This window comes from Dunckerocampus dactyliophorus, chromosome 1 (assembly GCF_027744805.1).
Source record: "Dunckerocampus dactyliophorus isolate RoL2022-P2 chromosome 1, RoL_Ddac_1.1, whole genome shotgun sequence".
Taxonomy (NCBI): Eukaryota; Metazoa; Chordata; class Actinopteri; order Syngnathiformes; family Syngnathidae; genus Dunckerocampus; species Dunckerocampus dactyliophorus.
Window position 1 is genome coordinate 39,315,629 of NC_072819.1, and position 20,834 is coordinate 39,336,462.

Consider the following 20,834-nt stretch of genomic DNA (forward strand, 5'->3'; position numbering starts at 1 on the left):
TCCCATGTTTGATGCTCCCTGGCAAAGTCTAAACGGGCAGTTTTGTGGCGTTGAGGTCTTTGAATTTGTTTTTTGATTTCTTTTCCCGCAGATGCCGTCTGATGGTTATTGCACTGCAGTCAGCACCAGTAAGGGCCTTAATTTGGGTCGAAGACCGCCCTGTGTCTTGATGGACAGCCAATCGGATCCTCCGGCTCAGCGCAGGGGTGATTTTTTTGGGTCTACCCCTTGACTTTTTTGTTCCATAATGCTCAGGACCTTTCAAAAAATTTAGAATGACTGATTTACTTCACCCACCCTCAGCAGCAATGGCACGCTGCGAGAGGCCTTGCTTATGCAGCTCGACAACCCGACCACATTCAAAAAGAGAAAGCTTCTTAGCTTTAGCCATCAGGAGGGCATGACAGTGTGAATGCCTGACAGAAAATTAAAATTTTTAGCAGATTTTGGCTTTTATAGCCTGTGATTGATGAGCTGATAAAAAGCCTATTTCAGTTTAATTGTTGTTTTCAGTAAATTACTTTTTCAAAATGCTTTTTGGCTCACTTCCCCTTCTTGCTTTTGCATATTGTAGCTCTACTTAAAACCTCATTAAGATCCAAATGTGCAAAATGCAAATTCTAGCAGTTTTTCAACTGGTCTTAAGATTTTGATCAGGAGTGTAATTGATAAATACCCTTACGAAATTATTTGTCTTATTTTATCTGTAAAAGTGTCATACAATCTGCTACATGTGTATTTTTAACATCAGACCACATCAAATAACAAAACTGAATTTTACAGTTATTTTTTTCCTGAATAAGACACCCGGAATGAATAAAATACATGAAAAAAGGATGTGTGATATACAATATGAACTACGAACGCTGACACTGACTATTAAAGATTATGTGAACGTTCCGCTTTTTTTACTTCCCAGACAGTGCAGTAGGTAGGTTAAGTTGTGTGTCACATACTTGTTGACTTGTGTTTGTTTGGCACCATGGGTGAGGTAGTTGTCTGGATCGCTGTATGTGAAAAGCTACTTAAACCATCAACCATCAGGTTTAAGATTTGCACTGACTACTTGCAAGTCATGTCGTCTGCTTGTATGTTAAAGTTTGAATGAAATACTTTGGAAGCAACTGGCAGGCCGAATTCAAACACTTGGCGGGCCGGATGTGGCCCGGGGCATAGTTTGCCCATCCTTGTCTAAACCACTCTCTATTCCAGTGATAACCACTAAAACTGTCTTTTCATGCCGCTAGAACAATTAAGAAAACCTTCTTATTAAAGGGACATTTTACACAAAACCATTTTAACTGAAAATCACATTTCATGTATCACATATGATGTATAATGTAAGAGAGTTTTGCCAAGTGTCACTGTCAGCTGCTGAGAATGCAGTACAGTCGTCCCTCGTTTATGGCGGTTAATTGCTTTCAGACCCAACCGCGATATGTGAATTTCCCCGAAGAAATATTCAATATTAATAAATTGAATATTTTCGCAATTATGGCATAGAACAACTGTTTACAATCTTCCAAATAGGTTTTTTAACATTATTAGAACCCTTCAGACATGAAATAACACCAATATAGTCACCTTTACAATCATATCGCCCAATATAATAGATATAATCAGAGAAAATAAGACATATTAGACATAAATAAAATAACAGACTCACATGTTAGCAGTTCCTTGTTGTTTTTTTCTAGATAACATACTCCCGCGTGGTGGCTTTAAATGGCTTTAAATGGCTTTACACTCAATTAACCTAATATAGTAGACAAAATAAGAGTAAATAAGCCATTTAAGACCTATATAAAACGCCTGCTTGAGCAGTGCCAGTAAATGTGTTCCTTAGGGAACATTAGTGAGTCTAGTGTCTCACCAGAGAGTAATAAAATCCACTTTGTGTCAAAAAGGTATTTATGACATGTCTTGATTGATTTATGACCCCCTGTCATAAAAGTTTATGACATGCCCCTCCCCCCACCCCCCACCCCCCAACATCAAAGCGTTTTCACACCTATGTGACGAAGATCAAAGCGTTTTCACACCTACGTGACATGTTTATGACAGGGCAATAAAACAATAAAAGTTTATGACGGGCCAATAAAACAATAAAACATCAAAGTGTTTTCACACCTATGTGTCAGGGATCAAAGCATCAGGAAGCAATAAAATTTTATGGCATACCAATAAAACAATAAAAGTTTATGGCATACCAATAAAGCAATAAAACAATAAAACATCAAAGCATCAGGAAGCGGACATGCGGAAGTCATAAACGGACATCTGGAAGCCATAAACCATGAAAGAAGTTTCACACCTATGTGTCAGGGGTCAAAGCATCAGGAAGCGGACATGCGGAAGTCATAAAACAAACAAACAATCATAAAATCATTCCCACGTGACTGTGTTTTCTTCCGGCTGCGTGTGGGGGAAGCCCCCATTCCCATACCCCTCCTTTCCTAACGACCCCCCCCTCCACCCCCACCACCCCCAAGACATCCTCCGGCCTTATCTGGGTGTGTCTCAGCATGTGTGACTGGGGCCCCCAATACCGCCCCCGCCGGCCTGTCTGTGTGTCAGGTTGTGTCTCAAACATGTAGTTTTCTCATTGAAACAATAGAAATAATACTGCTAAAACAGTCAAAGCATTGCATCCTTAGCTCACACGTCCCCATTCAAACCATTTCAATCCGCCATTTGCAAAGACAGTCAAAACACTGATCAAAACAACAGTCAAAACACTGAAAACACTTTTTTTCCACATTCTCATTGAAACAATAGAAATAATACTGCTAAAACAGTCAAAGCATTGCATCCTTAGCTCACACGTCCCCATTCAAACCATTTCAATCCGCCATTTGCAAAGACAGTCAAAACACTGATCAAAACAACAGTCAAAACACTGAAAACAATTTTTTTACCATAGTCTCATTGAAACAATACAAGTAATACTGCTAAAACAGTCAAAACATTACAACCTTAGCTCACACGTCCCCATTCAAACCATTTAAATCCGCCATTTGCAAAGACAGTCAAAACACTGAAAACACTTTTTTTACCATAGTCTCATTGAAACAATACAAGTAATACTGCTAAAACAGTCAAAACATTACAACCTTAGCTCACACGTCCCCATTCAAACCATTTCAATCAGCCAATTGCAAAGACAGTCAAAACACTGATCAAAACAACAGTCAAAACACTGAAAACACTTTTTTTCCACATTCTCATTGAAACAATAGAAATAATACTGCTAAAACAGTCAAAACATTACAACCTTAGATACCAGTCTTTCTACTACAGCTATTTTGTTAAACATTATATTTTTTAAGAAAATGCCATGATTACCTGTCAGCCGTCCATCCACCAACCTTGTTTCTTCAATAGCAAAGTACAAATGACACATCTAGGCCACTCCCTCATGCATCTAGACCACTCCCCCCAGCCAGCTGATACAATTACTGTTGAAAAATCACAGCTATCAGCTTGACCCCTTGGCGTTAAAACAGACTTTATACATGAAAGCAAATAAAGGTGATATAGAGAGTCAGAGTCAGGAAGCTGTAAAAAACATGAAACCTTGGGACAACTATCTTATCACCCCCCATGACTTATCAACTGTGGATCATTACAATCATCTCTTAGTACCCAAATACAAGAATGTACTATATTCTCTTTATTTCCTTAGTTCCAAACGCGTACCAGTATACTGCAAGTACCCAAATACAAGAATGTACTATATTCTTTATTTACAACACAGTAGCAGTATACTGCAAGTACCCAAATACAAGAATGTACTATATTCTATTTATTTATTTATTTCCAAACGTAGTAGCAGTATACTGCAAGTACCCAAATACAAGAATGTACTATATTCTATTTATTTATTTATTTCCAAATGCAGTACCAGTATACTGCAAGTACCCAAATACAAGAATGTACTATATTCTTTATTTCCAAATGCAGTACCAGTATACTGCAAGTACCCAAATACAAGAATGTACTATATTCTTTATTTCCAAATGCAGTACCAGTATACTGCAAGCACCCAAATACAAGAATGTACTATATTCTTTATTTCCAAATGCAGTACCAGTATACTGCAAGCACCCAAATACAAGAATGTACTATATTCTATTTATTTATTTATTTTGAAACGCATCAGGCTTTGCCCCCTTTACCTAGTCTTTGTGAAGCTTTGATCAACAGGGCTCCTCTTGGAACTTCTTCTCCTGGCTTGTTTGTCATGAATGAACACCCTGACTCGGGTCCATTTGGTGTGACCTCTCTCGGGAGTCCATCCTGGCCGCATCTCCATTTGGTCTGCTTTCTTATGTTAAAATGTTTTGCATCTCAGCATGATGTATTGGACTTGTAGAGCTTTCCTCACACAGCCATGCTATCCCTGCAGCGTCTTATCTTTTAATCAGCACTCTAGTGTTATGAAGGACTAAAGGAAGGTAGACTTGCAACCATTTGGGCTCTGTTAATAAAAATAAAAAGTCTAGAACATACTGTATAAAGGTGATCTAAAACAATAGATAGTGACTTTGTTAGGTATGTGTCCTTCTGAAAGCCTTTCCTACAAAGGAGTGTCTTGATTGAAAAGTGTGAATGTTGGTCATCAGCAAACCTGATTGTCCTGATGCGTACATTTGACATTACAGGGCCAATTCCTCCCCCTAAAGTGGATGCAAATACTGTACATACTGTATGTTGGCTAACAGAAAGACACACATATACTGTTTACATATGACCAATATCATATTTATTATCATTATGTATATATTGTTAGAGGTTGTTATTATTGTTATTCATTGTCTAGTTGTCCAGATATGATGTTTTGTATGAGTTCTATTTATTATTTTCATTGTGTCCTTTTTAATCACAGTTAATTAGTACATATGTGTACTATTCATTTTGACTTCTCTTTTACTTCTTTCTTCATTTTTCTTTTTATTACAGTTACAACACGGCGTTCAAGGGGTTGGTAATGACACAATATATGCATGCTACCCGTGCATTCTGTATGAAATCCTACAGAAGTACTGATATGATGCTACTTCAGTTACACATTTGACGAATACATCACTAGCAGCAACTTTAAAGGTTCTTTCAGTTAGATATGCGTATGTGCCTGATAGGACAGGATGCTCCATTTGTTGTATAATGTATAATCATGCCATTCTCTCAGCAGGGGTCGTAAGCACAATACGCTTTTTTATTTATTTAATTTCCAAACACATCGCCAGTATACTGTAAGCATTCAAATACTAAAGCAGAGACATTATTTGATAAAAAAAACAAACCAACAAACATGCCCTGACTTGTCTCCAGGACATGGGGGGGGCCTCAGGAGGCAGGCTATGCTTCCTCAATCTCCACCCCCTTTCGACAGATACCCGAAAAACCATCCGCTGTACTCACAACATTCTACAACCATTTGGGCTCTGTTAATACAAATAAAAAGTCTAGAACATACTGTATAAAGGTGATCTAAAACGATAGATAGTGACTTTGTTAGGTATGTGTCCTTCTGAAAGCCTTTCCTACAAAGGAGTGTCTTGATTGAAAAGTGTGAATGTTGGTCATCAGCAAACCTGATTGTCCTGATGCATACATTTGACATTACAGGGCCAATTCCTCCCCCTAAAGTGGATGCAAATACTGTACATACTGTATGTTGGCTAACAGAAAGACACGCATATACTGTTTACATATGACCAATATTAGATTTATTATCACTATGTATCTATTGCGCTTAATGCACCCGGAAAGATTGGTTAGAGGTTGTTATTATTGTTATTCATTGTCTAGTTGTGCAGATATGATGTTTTGTATGAGTTCTATTAATTATTTTCATTGTGTCCTTTTTAATCACAGTTAATTAGTACATATGTGTACTATTCATTTTGACTTCTCTTTTACTTCTTTCTTCATTTTTTCTTTTTATTACAGTTACAACACGGCGTTCAAGGGGTTGGTAATGACACAATATATGCATGCTACCCGTGCATTCTGTATGAAATCCTACAGAAGTACTGATTTTTTTATTTATTTAATTTCCAAACACATCGCCGGTATACTGTAAGCATTCAAATACTAAAGCAGAGACATTATTTGATTAAAAAAACAAACCAACAAACATGCCCTGACTTGTCTCCAGGACATGGGGGACCTCAGGAGGCAGGCTATGCTTCCTCAATCTCCACCCCCTTTCCACAGATACCCGAAAAACCATCCGCTGTACCCACTACATTCTACTGTCATCTGGAACTTGATTGAGAGAAGGAGACTCTTTTTCCCCCAACCCTTATTTAATTCAACATGGCGCAGCAGAGGTCTTCAGGTAATATTCACCCTTTACTGATGACCACAAACCCATCATCCATCATTGGAGAACATTCCTATAATAAGAAATTCCTATGTAAAACACTATTGTCTAAACATTGACTAATATCTGTTTTTAAAGAGTGCTCATTAGATATAGAATATCATGTGTAGATATATATGTACTGTATGATATAGATTTCCTTTTCATCTCTGACATTATCTTAAAATATGCTTGATACTACTGTGTTGCCGGGCAAATTCGTAAGACCACTGGTAAACAACAGATGCATTACCCATAGCAAAACATACTTTCTCATCAATACAGTTAATCTTGTTGTTTGTTTTATTTCTAATGTCATTATTTTCTTTATAATCATACAGGAATCATCAAGGATCCACACAATAAGACGGCTGAATGCACCAACCTCGACAATGTCCCTACAACTTGGGGTTATGCCGACAATGAATCGACCTACGTGCCCGTTTATCGGCACGACGACGTAACCCCGTCTGAAGACGTTGGAAGGGCGACAAGATTCACTGCAAACATCATCACCCTCTTCCAAACCTTACTGAAAAAATGTTTGAATCAGGTAGCGTGGGAAATAGCACGATCTGAATGCAACGGCTGCATCATAGAACATCCAAGCCAGTTGCAGCATTCCTGTCTCAATGAACGAGGAAGAGTCTTTTACATCAACCACTACAGTAGGGTAGTTGACAGCGTTTTCCGTCCTACCCTGACAACCGCACTTCAGCAGCTGTCATGTGTAGAACCAGGATACGTTGTTATAAGTACAGAGAGACTTCTTGGTGCTGCCGAAGCAATAATACATGACCTGATGGAGAAAGCATGCTTTGGTCGCACTCAGGACGACGATGAGGAGCAAGGAAACGAGCCCTCACATAGAAAAATATCCATGGCTTTCTTGACATGGTTACACTAAAAACCATGTGTCTTCTTTTGTTTTTATTAACTTTTATATCTCTTTTATACAAAAATGTACATTTTTTATATGTAGGATTACCTCACTTATGTACTTCAAATGACAAATGTATTCCTTTGTTTTATCCTGTCACGGTTAGGTACTGCAATGGGGGGCGCTACTGCTCCAATGACCTATTTCCCTTCCCCCACTTCCTGCTCAGCCATGGCTGCTAATTGTCCATTGTTTTTCCGAGACTGCGTACACGCGTGCGTTCCTGTGCTTTCCCCTTGTTTCTTTTTTTCCTGGCTCAAACAACAATTGTTAAGTATATAGATTTTTTCTGCGTGTTTGCGTGTGTACAGTTTTCGCTGGTTGGTGTTCTTATATTTTTGGGTGAAAAAGCATCATTTACATCCAAGGATGGAGACCACCTTTAATCGTCAATAAAAGAGTTCTTTAAAAACTATGCCTCTATTTCCTCATTCGCTTTTCAATAAGCACAATCTTCCAACAACACGTCTTCATTGCATTATGAACACGAACATTTGTAGAGTGACGACGAGCGTCGGACAGTACAGTGACATAAAAGGCTTTGCAGAAGTATGAAAGTGTGAAACTAACGTTTGCCTTCCTTACTGTGTTACCAATGCTAACCAGGCTACATAGAAAATCAATACAAATAAGTAATTACATTTCTCAATCAAAAACTATCACATGCAACTGCAGAATGAACTTGATCGGTACGTGAAATCATTTGCTGCTCAAATCTGAACGTAAAGAATGAGAAGTGCTGTGTGTCACCTTATCCACAGAGATGAATACATCAACTGTTGGCAACTTGGATTGCATAAAAAAAGAAAAGTTTAAAAACCTTGTCACTGTTTTCTGACCCATTATTAAAATGTAATGTGCACTTTTTTATTATGTACTGCTTTTTAGGATGTGTGAGTCCTGCTTTCAGTGCATCACAATTATTGAAATTCACTGACCTGCTACAACTCCTATCCAAACTACCCTCTACTACTACAATATTTTTTTCTCAACAGCGAAATAAGAGGGAACAATTGTACTTAAAATATTTGCATGCAAAAACAACACAAGGTTTTGTGTTGTTTTTGCACAATTGTACTTAAAATATTTGCATGCAAAAACAACACAAGGTTTTGTGTTGTTTTTGCATGCAAATATTTTAAGTACAATTGTTCCCTCTTATTTCGCTGTTGAGAAAAAAATATTGTAGTAGTAGAGGGTAGTTTGGATAGGAGTTGTAGCAGGTCAGTGAATTTCAATAATTGTGATGCACTGAAAACAACACAAGGTTTTGTGTTGTTTTTGCACAATTGTACTTAAAATATTTGCATGCAAAAACAACACAAGGTTTTGTGTTGTTTTTGCATGCAAATATTTTAAGTACAATTGTTCCCTCTTATTTCGCTGTTGAGAAAAAAATATTGTAGTAGTAGAGGGTAGTTTGGATAGGAGTTGTAGCAGGTCAGTGAATTTCAATAATTGTGATGCACTGAAAGCAGGACTCACACATCCTAAAAAGCAGTACATAATAAAAAAGTGCACATTACATTTTAATAATGGGTCAGAAAACAGTGACAAGGTTTTTAAACTTTTCTTTTTTTATGCAATCCAAGTTGCCAACAGTTGATGTATTCATCTCTGTGGATAAGGTGACACACAGCACTTCTCATTCTTTACGTTCAGATTTGAGCAGCAAATGATTTCACGTACCGATCAAGTTCATTCTGCAGTTGCATGTGATAGTTTTTGATTGAGAAATGTAATTACTTATTTGTATTGATTTTCTATGTAGCCTGGTTAGCATTGGTAACACAGTAAGGAAGGCAAACGTTAGTTTCACACTTTCATACTTCTGCAAAGCCTTTTATGTCACTGTACTGTCCGACGCTCGTCGTCACTCTACAAATGTTCGTGTTCATAATGCAATGAAGACGTGTTGTTGGAAGATTGTGCTTATTGAAAAGCGAATGAGGAAATAGAGGCATAGTTTTTAAAGAACTCTTTTATTGACGATTAAAGGTGGTCTCCATCCTTGGATGTAAATGATGCTTTTTCACCCAAAAATATAAGAACACCAACCAGCGAAAACTGTACACACGCAAACACGCAGAAAAAATCTATATACTTAACAATTGTTGTTTGAGCCAGGAAAAAAAGAAACAAGGGGAAAGCACAGGAACGCACGCGTGTACGCAGTCTCGGAAAAACAATGGACAATTAGCAGCCATGGCTGAGCAGGAAGTGGGGGAAGGGAAATAGGTCATTGGAGCAGTAGCGCCCCCCATTGCAGTACCTAACCGTGACAGGATAAAACAAAGGAATACATTTGTCATTTGAAGTACATAAGTGAGGTAATCCTACATATAAAAAATGTACATTTTTGTATAAAAGAGATATAAAAGTTAATAAAAACAAAAGAAGACACATGGTTTTTAGTGTAACCATGTCAAGAAAGCCATGGATATTTTTCTATGTGAGGGCTCGTTTCCTTGCTCCTCATCGTCGTCCTGAGTGCGACCAAAGCATGCTTTCTCCATCAGGTCATGTATTATTGCTTCGGCAGCACCAAGAAGTCTCTCTGTACTTATAACAACGTATCCTGGTTCTACACATGACAGCTGCTGAAGTGCGGTTGTCAGGGTAGGACGGAAAACGCTGTCAACTACCCTACTGTAGTGGTTGATGTAAAAGACTCTTCCTCGTTCATTGAGACAGGAATGCTGCAACTGGCTTGGATGTTCTATGATGCAGCCGTTGCATTCAGATCGTGCTATTTCCCACGCTACCTGATTCAAACATTTTTTCAGTAAGGTTTGGAAGAGGGTGATGATGTTTGCAGTGAATCTTGTCGCCCTTCCAACGTCTTCAGACGGGGTTACGTCGTCGTGCCGATAAACGGGCACGTAGGTCGATTCATTGTCGGCATAACCCCAAGTTGTAGGGACATTGTCGAGGTTGGTGCATTCAGCCGTCTTATTGTGTGGATCCTTGATGATTCCTGTATGATTATAAAGAAAATAATGACATTAGAAATAAAACAAACAACAAGATTAACTGTATTGATGAGAAAGTATGTTTTGCTATGGGTAATGCATCTGTTGTTTACCAGTGGTCTTACGAATTTGCCCGGCAACACAGTAGTATCAAGCATATTTTAAGATAATGTCAGAGATGAAAAGGAAATCTATATCATACAGTACATATATATCTACACATGATATTCTATATCTAATGAGCACTCTTTAAAAACAGATATTAGTCAATGTTTAGACAATAGTGTTTTACATAGGAATTTCTTATTATAGGAATGTTCTCCAATGATGGATGATGGGTTTGTGGTCATCAGTAAAGGGTGAATATTACCTGAAGACCTCTGCTGCGCCATGTTGAATTAAATAAGGGTTGGGGGAAAAAGAGTCTCCTTCTCTCAATCAAGTTCCAGATGACAGTAGAATGTAGTGGGTACAGCGGATGGTTTTTCGGGTATCTGTGGAAAGGGGGTGGAGATTGAGGAAGCATAGCCTGCCTCCTGAGGTCCCCCATGTCCTGGAGACAAGTCAGGGCATGTTTGTTGGTTTGTTTTTTTAATCAAATAATGTCTCTGCTTTAGTATTTGAATGCTTACAGTATACCGGCGATGTGTTTGGAAATTAAATAAATAAAAAAATCAGTACTTCTGTAGGATTTCATACAGAATGCACGGGTAGCATGCATATATTGTGTCATTACCAACCCCTTGAACGCCGTGTTGTAACTGTAATAAAAAGAAAAAATGAAGAAAGAAGTAAAAGAGAAGTCAAAATGAATAGTACACATATGTACTAATTAACTGTGATTAAAAAGGACACAATGAAAATAATTAATAGAACTCATACAAAACATCATATCTGCACAACTAGACAATGAATAACAATAATAACAACCTCTAACCAATCTTTCCGGGTGCATTAAGCGCAATAGATACATAGTGATAATAAATCTAATATTGGTCATATGTAAACAGTATATGCGTGTCTTTCTGTTAGCCAACATACAGTATGTACAGTATTTGCATCCACTTTAGGGGGAGGAATTGGCCCTGTAATGTCAAATGTATGCATCAGGACAATCAGGTTTGCTGATGACCAACATTCACACTTTTCAATCAAGACACTCCTTTGTAGGAAAGGCTTTCAGAAGGACACATACCTAACAAAGTCACTATCTATCGTTTTAGATCACCTTTATACAGTATGTTCTAGACTTTTTATTTGTATTAACAGAGCCCAAATGGTTGTAGAATGTTGTGAGTACAGCGGATGGTTTTTCGGGTATCTGTCGAAAGGGGGTGGAGATTGAGGAAGCATAGCCTGCCTCCTGAGGCCCCCCCCATGTCCTGGAGACAAGTCAGGGCATGTTTGTTGGTTTGTTTTTTTTATCAAATAATGTCTCTGCTTTAGTATTTGAATGCTTACAGTATACTGGCGATGTGTTTGGAAATTAAATAAATAAAAAAGCGTATTGTGCTTACGACCCCTGCTGAGAGAATGGCATGATTATACATTATACAACAAATGGAGCATCCTGTCCTATCAGGCACATACGCATATCTAACTGAAAGAACCTTTAAAGTTGCTGCTAGTGATGTATTCGTCAAATGTGTAACTGAAGTAGCATCATATCAGTACTTCTGTAGGATTTCATACAGAATGCACGGGTAGCATGCATATATTGTGTCATTACCAACCCCTTGAACGCCGTGTTGTAACTGTAATAAAAAGAAAAATGAAGAAAGAAGTAAAAGAGAAGTCAAAATGAATAGTACACATATGTACTAATTAACTGTGATTAAAAAGGACACAATGAAAATAATAAATAGAACTCATACAAAACATCATATCTGGACAACTAGACAATGAATAACAATAATAACAACCTCTAACAATATATACATAATGATAATAAATATGATATTGGTCATATGTAAACAGTATATGTGTGTCTTTCTGTTAGCCAACATACAGTATGTACAGTATTTGCATCCACTTTAGGGGGAGGAATTGGCCCTGTAATGTCAAATGTACGCATCAGGACAATCAGGTTTGCTGATGACCAACATTCACACTTTTCAATCAAGACACTCCTTTGTAGGAAAGGCTTTCAGAAGGACACATACCTAACAAAGTCACTATCTATTGTTTTAGATCACCTTTATACAGTATGTTCTAGACTTTTTATTTTTATTAACAGAGCCCAAATGGTTGCAAGTCTACCTTCCTTTAGTCCTTCATAACACTAGAGTGCTGATTAAAAGATAAGACGCTGCAGGGATAGCATGGCTGTGTGAGGAAAGCTCTACAAGTCCAATACATCATGCTGAGATGCAAAACATTTTAACATAAGAAAGCAGACCAAATGGAGATGCGGCCAGGATGGACTCCCGAGAGAGGTCACACCAAATGGACCCGAGTCAGGGTGTTCATTCATGACAAACAAGCCAGGAGAAGAAGTTCCAAGAGGAGCCCTGTTGATCAAAGCTTCACAAAGACTAGGTAAAGGGGGCAAAGCCTGATGCGTTTCAAAATAAATAAATAAATAGAATATAGTACATTCTTGTATTTGGGTGCTTGCAGTATACTGGTACTGCATTTGGAAATAAAGAATATAGTACATTCTTGTATTTGGGTACTTGCAGTATACTGGTACTGCATTTGGAAATAAAGAATATAGTACATTCTTGTATTTGGGTACTTGCAGTATACTGGTACTGCATTTGGAAATAAATAAATAAATAGAATATAGTACATTCTTGTATTTGGGTACTTGCAGTATACTGCTACTACGTTTGGAAATAAATAAATAAATAGAATATAGTACATTCTTGTATTTGGGTACTTGCAGTATACTGCTACTGTGTTGTAAATAAAGAATATAGTACATTCTTGTATTTGGGTACTTGCAGTATACTGGTACGCGTTTGGAACTAAGGAAATAAAGAGAATATAGTACATTCTTGTATTTGGGTACTAAGAGATGATTGTAATGATCCACAGTTGATAAGTCATGGGGGGTGATAAGATAGTTGTCCCAAGGTTTCATGTTTTTTACAGCTTCCTGACTCTGACTCTCTATATCACCTTTATTTGCTTTCATGTATAAAGTCTGTTTTAACGCCAAGGGGTCAAGCTGATAGCTGTGATTTTTCAACAGTAATTGTATCAGCTGGCTGGGGGGAGTGGTCTAGATGCATGAGGGAGTGGCCTAGATGTGTCATTTGTACTTTGCTATTGAAGAAACAAGGTTGGTGGATGGACGGCTGACAGGTAATCATGGCATTTTCTTAAAAAATATAATGTTTAACAAAATAGCTGTAGTAGAAAGACTGGTATCTAAGGTTGTAATGTTTTGACTGTTTTAGCAGTATTATTTCTATTGTTTCAATGAGAATGTGGAAAAAAAGTGTTTTCAGTGTTTTGACTGTTGTTTTGATCAGTGTTTTGACTGTCTTTGCAATTGGCTGATTGAAATGGTTTGAATGGGGACGTGTGAGCTAAGGTTGTAATGTTTTGACTGTTTTAGCAGTATTACTTGTATTGTTTCAATGAGACTATGGTAAAAAAAGTGTTTTCAGTGTTTTGACTGTCTTTGCAAATGGCGGATTTAAATGGTTTGAATGGGGACGTGTGAGCTAAGGTTGTAATGTTTTGACTGTTTTAGCAGTATTACTTGTATTGTTTCAATGAGACTATGGTAAAAAAATTGTTTTCAGTGTTTTGACTGTTGTTTTGATCAGTGTTTTGACTGTCTTTGCAAATGGCGGATTGAAATGGTTTGAATGGGGACGTGTGAGCTAAGGATGCAATGCTTTGACTGTTTTAGCAGTATTATTTCTATTGTTTCAATGAGAATGTGGAAAAAAAGTGTTTTCAGTGTTTTGACTGTTGTTTTGATCAGTGTTTTGACTGTCTTTGCAAATGGCGGATTGAAATGGTTTGAATGGGGACGTGTGAGCTAAGGATGCAATGCTTTGACTGTTTTAGCAGTATTATTTCTATTGTTTCAATGAGAAAACTACATGTTTGAGACACAACCTGACACACAGACAGGCCGGCGGGGGCGGTATTGGGGGCCCCAGTCACACATGCTGAGACACACCCAGATAAGGCCGGAGGATGTCTTGGGGGTGGTGGGGGTGGAGGGGGGGGTCGTTAGGAAAGGAGGGGTATGGGAATGGGGGCTTCCCCCACACGCAGCCGGAAGAAAACACAGTCACGTGGGAATGATTTTATGATTGTTTGTTTGTTTTATGACTTCCGCATGTCCGCTTCCTGATGCTTTGACCCCTGACACATAGGTGTGAAACTTCTTTCATGGTTTATGGCTTCCAGATGTCCGTTTATGACTTCCGCATGTCCGCTTCCTGATGCTTTGATGTTTTATTGTTTTATTGCTTTATTGGTATGCCATAAACTTTTATTGTTTTATTGGTATGCCATAAAATTTTATTGCTTCCTGATGCTTTGATCCCTGACACATAGGTGTGAAAACACTTTGATGTTTTATTGTTTTATTGGCCCGTCATAAACTTTTATTGTTTTATTGCCCTGTCATAAACATGTCACGTAGGTGTGAAAACGCTTTGATCTTCGTCACATAGGTGTGAAAACGCTTTGATGTTGGGGGGTGGGGGGTGGGGGGAGGGGCATGTCATAAACTTTTATGACAGGGGGTCATAAATCAATCAAGACATGTCATAAATACCTTTTTGACACAAAGTGGATTTTATTACTCTCTCTCACCAAACAATTACTGACACCTTGTGGCCAATGTAGAATACTGCATTCACAAGTACAATGCCTCTTCTGCCTTGTATTTGTATTTTAGTTGATGCAGTTAGTTCATTTAGCCAATTTAAGCTTGAAAATGTTTAATTTAGACCAAAAATAAGCAAAATTTGATTAAATATGCATTTTTTTACAAACAATAGGCCATATTCAACCACAAAATAGCAATCATTTATTAATGAATAATTTTTTTTTTAAACCGGGGAGATAATAGAAGAAACTCGGGTGCCAAATCGGTACTTTAGAAACAATATCACCTTGAAGCACTTGTTGCAGGTGGCTGAGTCTGCATTACCGTCATTTCCGGTGTATAAAACGCATCAGTGTTTAAGCTGCACTCATTCAATTTCAAGAGAAAAACAGATTTGTACATATATAAGCCACACATGTCCATGTTATAAAATGGCATATTTTGGCATGCAGGAGTCCGTGAGGACCAGGCAGCTCTTTATTGGACAGGAGCCAATCATGAGCTATGAGAAAATTCACAACAAGCTTATCAATCCATCGGAAATCGCAGGAGGTCATTACTCAGTATAACAGTCTGACTCACAGTGTCATCTTAGATAGAAGGCTAAAATCATTACACAGCAATTTAACACTCAAAGGTAGCGAAGAAATATTCAAGACAAGTACCAATATGAGTTTAAAATAAAAAAACAACAACTGACAGCAATCTTCTGTTGCCCAACGTATAGTTCATCACTTGGAAATAAATGTGTGTAAATTGTTGTTGCTGCTAGCCCTGAGGCCTTTCAGACGATATTGAGCCACTGCAGTTATTTTATTGTATTTTGATATTATCAGAAAATATGAGTCAACCACATAAATTCATTCATTCATTCATTTTCTATGCCGCTTATCGTCATTAGGGTCACGGGTATGCTGGAGCTTATCCCAGCTGACTTTGGGCGAGAGGCGGGGTACACCATGGACTGGTCACCAGTCAACCGCAGGACACATATAGACAACCATTCACACTCACATTCATACCTATGAACAATTTAGAGTCGCCAATTAACCTAACATGCAAGTTTTTGGAATGTGGGAGGAAACCGGAGTAGCCGGAGAAAACCCACACACGCATGCAAACTCCACACAAAGATGCCCAATGGAGAACCCAGATCTTCCCGATCTCCTGACTGTGTGGCCAACATGCTAACCACTAGGCCACCGTGCAGCCAAAGAACCTAATAATAATAACTGTGTGCTGTGCTTAAAACATTTTTGCCAGGCAACAGTTGTTGTTCCTGCCAGACATTGAGATGTATGTATCCATGTTGCTGACATCCACATCAACACCCTTTGACTGCAGAAAGTTAGCCGCCTGTTGCTCTTGACCAACATCTTGTCGTTCTCTGTTGTCAGCTGCACTGGCATAAGACCTGCATGTTAGGTAAAGCCCAGTCACAATCACTTTGTTCATGCGTGCCGAATGCTCCAAATCATCAATTCTGCATGCCATTTGCGATATAATGGGATTCTTTTGACCATTTTGCTTCTTTAACACATCCACTTTTCCTTCCAGCCCATCCATTTGTTTACAAAGTGATGCGTTTTCGTTCTTCAAATCCTTAATGTGTTTCATTAGGGATTTCACATCTCCATGCTGTTTTATCTCTCTTGCTGTTAGCTCCTTGCTGTTTATAGAGCATTTCTTCCTTATGTTATTCAACGTCACAATTATCTCCCATAGTGTACCTGGTTCCTGGCTTTCTTCCACGTCCTCCTCCTCTGTAGGTGCCGTGCCACAAACAGAAGCAGAAGCTCTTTTTCTAGACTGTACGAACATTGGTAATCAACACCTTTGAAGATCAGATGTTAGCAACAACTATCTTGTCTTGTTAGCCATTGTCAGCGCTTGACATAACTCGTTTTTTTTTTTTTTAAGAGTTAGTTCCTCACCTCGGACGGTATACAAGCCAGTGGTGTCAGTAAACACATCTGTTATTATGGTTGAGATGTGTGAGCAGGAAAAGTAGCAAAATAGTTAAAAACTTTGAGATTGATGAAGCCCTCGGTTCAGTCCATCCACACAGGAAGTGACATCACAAAAATGTTTAAGAACAGAAGAAATTTTATATTTTCGTAGTTATGACATAGAAAACCTACATACATACCTACATACGTGTTTGTTTGTTTTTTACCATTATTACATATTGTCTCACCTAACAATTAGTGACGCCTAGTGAATATGAATATTTTTTTTTACTAACAATAGGCCATATTCAACCACAAAACAGCGTGATTTATTAATATATGTTTGAAAAAAAACTGATAGAGTGAAGCCACGAAATTCGAACCACAGTGTGACGAGAGACTGTATTTTGTTTTCCGCTCTAGTTACTACCATTTTACGTCGGCACTGATGCCTTTATGATACCGAGTTTCAGTACGCAACACTAGAAGAAACACAGAACCTCTAATTCCCAAGGTGCAAATGTCTTTTACTACAGTTCTCTTTTACTCAAGTTGCCTTTCTTTAATCCTGTGTTCTGGGGCTTCAAAGGGGCATAGAGGAAGCTGACACAAAGAAAAAAGTGTGTGTGTGTGTGTGTGTGTGTGTGTGTGTATGACCCCAATGACTTAACTGTTGTTCTTATACCAAGTTTATGCTTTATCTTTAACCGCATATGCTTATAACTGCCAAGAAGTAGTGGCAACACATTCTGTCAAGAAATAAATGTACCTGCAGCAAAATTTGTCATTAGCCAACATCATTGTTATAGTAATATTTACAGTACATCCACAATTTCACTATGACTTGCAAGGTTGTGACATATTAGAACAGAGGTGGGCAAACTACGGCCCGCGGGCCAGATCTGGCCCGTTGTTCTTTTTAATCCGGCCCGGCGAAGATTGTACAGAATTAAGGTTTGATGTGAATGATTGCATTCATTTCATTTTGACTTGTAATGACGGCATTTCAAAACCAGGTGGCGCCGTAGGCGCAGTGACTTGAGAGAGCCATTTCCAATTACCGCTCTTCTACTCGCTCGCCAACGTTACCACAGATGGCGAGCCAAATGTGACAAGAAAAAACGTCGGGATGCTCAAGAGAATTCAGGACAGGTGAAAGAGGACAACCCTGAGCAGGAGGTCATGTTTCTACACTGAAGTTTGGGAAAAGTATGTCAACGTGTGTGGGCGTTCAAACGGGAGATGATTTGGTTTCTCAGTAGGACTCAGTAATGAGTAGCTCCACTGTTCTTGTTAATCACTTCAAAAATTGGTTTGGGCATGCTTGATGCGAGTGTTTCCAGGAGGCTAGTGGGAACATTGCTCCAAGTGGTGAAGATGGCTTCACGAAGGGCATCAACTGTCTGGAACCGATGGCCATTTTTATAAACTTCCCTAAAGCCATCCATCTCCAAATGTTCTCTATGGGATTTAAATGAGGGGAACATGCAGGATGGTCCAAAAGAGTGATGTTATTCTCCCTGAAGAAGTCCTTGGTCAAGCGAGCATTGTGAACTGCAGCGTTGTCCTGTTGAAAAACCCAGCTGTTACCACACAGACGAGGGCCCTCAGTCATGAGGGATGCCCGCTGCAACATCTGAATGTAAGCAGCCACCGTTTGACAACCCTGCACCACCTGAAGCTCAAGTGTTCCACTGAATGAAAAAGCGCCCCAGATCATGATGGACCCCCCTCCACTGTGCCGTGTAGAAAACATCTCAGGTGGGATCTCCTTGTCATGCCAGTAACGTTGGAAGCCATCTGGACCGTCAAGGTTACATTTTTTCTCATCAGAGAATAAAACTTTTTTCCACCTTTCAATGTCCCATGTTTGATGCTCCCTGGCAAAGTCTAAACGGGCAGTTGTTTTTTTTTGGTCCAAATGTTTCTTGTCTCACTCCCCCTTCTTGCTTTTGCATATTGTAGCTCTACTTAAAACCTCATTAAGATCCAAATGTGTAAAATGCAAATTCTAGCAATTTTCCAGCAACTGGTCTTAAGATTTTGATCAGGTCTGTAGTAACTAGGGCTCATTTTATTCCATTTTACTTGCCTGTCAAAAAAATATTTTCGACCCCCATTGGTAGTAATTTCACTCATATCATGGAATGACAGTAAATATGATTACCTGGCCATTTTGACGCCTATCATCACTCCTTTTTACATGTGTTTCAATAACATTGCGCTGGCTCTAATCTCCAGATCGTTTCAAGTTCAACAGAATGAACAACTGAAAACAGACATATTCTAAATAAATACCGATAGCTTGACAGATTGATTTATGATGCATTTTCTCAATTATGGTTTACCAAAATAGTAAAATGGTCCCATCTTCTCTGTTGGTTGCAGTGCCCATAACGTGTGTAAGGAGAGTGGGGGTCGAGGCTATCTTGGATGAAAAGAGAGACAAGACAGGGCAATTCTGATTAAAAAAATTACCACTCACTCTCTTCAATTTCAGACTTACAATGCCACTTCAGATTAATGCAACGTCAGCACACTTGCTCAATCTCTGCCTCTCAAATGAGTGATATTTGTACAGTATGTCTGCTGCTGTGCTGTTGATCAGGCCAAAACTAGCCAGCTTCGACATCACGGGAAAGATTCACACTTCGCTGCTGCTCAAACACTCCAAAGCATTCCCACCTCTGATTGGCTATGACATTCTTACAGTGGGCTCCTATGACTTCACTGACATCCACTTTGGCTCAACAGCATGATACATCTGATTCTACCTACATTACATTACATAAAAAACATAGTGACAAAAAAACTTTTATTGTGGCATGCTATTTTCACGCAAGACAATTACTTAATACAAAAAAGGCAACTTTTATTTTGGGTCTGGGTCTGTAAAGAACAGCAATGATGCATGCCAATCTTAAATGCAACTGGTGGAAGATTACATTTTTGTAAAATATAAGAACACCATCACCAGCTAGAATATGTTACCAATACTGGTTTAACAGACTGTTCAAAAAAGGTAGATATTTTTCACAATTACAAGTTAAACTGAATGGAAATTGTTCTAAATGTTTGTCACTCACAGCTGCCTGGTATTCACGTACATGTCATAGCGCATAAACACACACAAAAGCAGTCTCAGAGAGGCAGCCAACAATTCAATGATGGCATTCAATGATAGCCAGTGTGAGTAGCAAAACTTTGACAAATCGCTGTACAGCGTAACCTCGGTTAGCATATGTACGGTGAGCGTGTTTTTCGTTTCGTTGAAAATTTACGCCCAAAAATTTGCCTCGGTTCACTTACGCTTTCTGGCTAGGCGTGCTTCAGGTCGTGTTGTTTGTTACAGTACACCGCGTGAGTCCTACTGTCTTCTTAATGTATTTTAGCACAAAATAACACACTTACGCCGCAAGTCTCTGCTTGTCTTTTGATCATGGCTGCAAAATAACCCACCATAGAGCCAAAGAACGCTGTAAATGCAAGCATTTTGATAAAGGTGAGAAACTCAGCAAAACGAAAGTGGTGTATGAGTGGACCTCGCTACCACATTGCCGTCTTTGCCACGTCTTCTATAAAGGTAAAAGTGACGGTAAATGTTAATTTAGCTGTTTCATTTGTCATTTACATGCATTTCCAATTGTTTTCTGTAAATGTAAAACTATCATTGTAAAACTATAAAAACGTGTTTGTGTTCAAATATTTGGATGTCTGGAACAGATTAATTGGTTTTATACCATTTCTTATGGGAAAAACTGATTCGTTTAGAGTAGTGCTTCTCAAATAGTGGGGAGGCCCC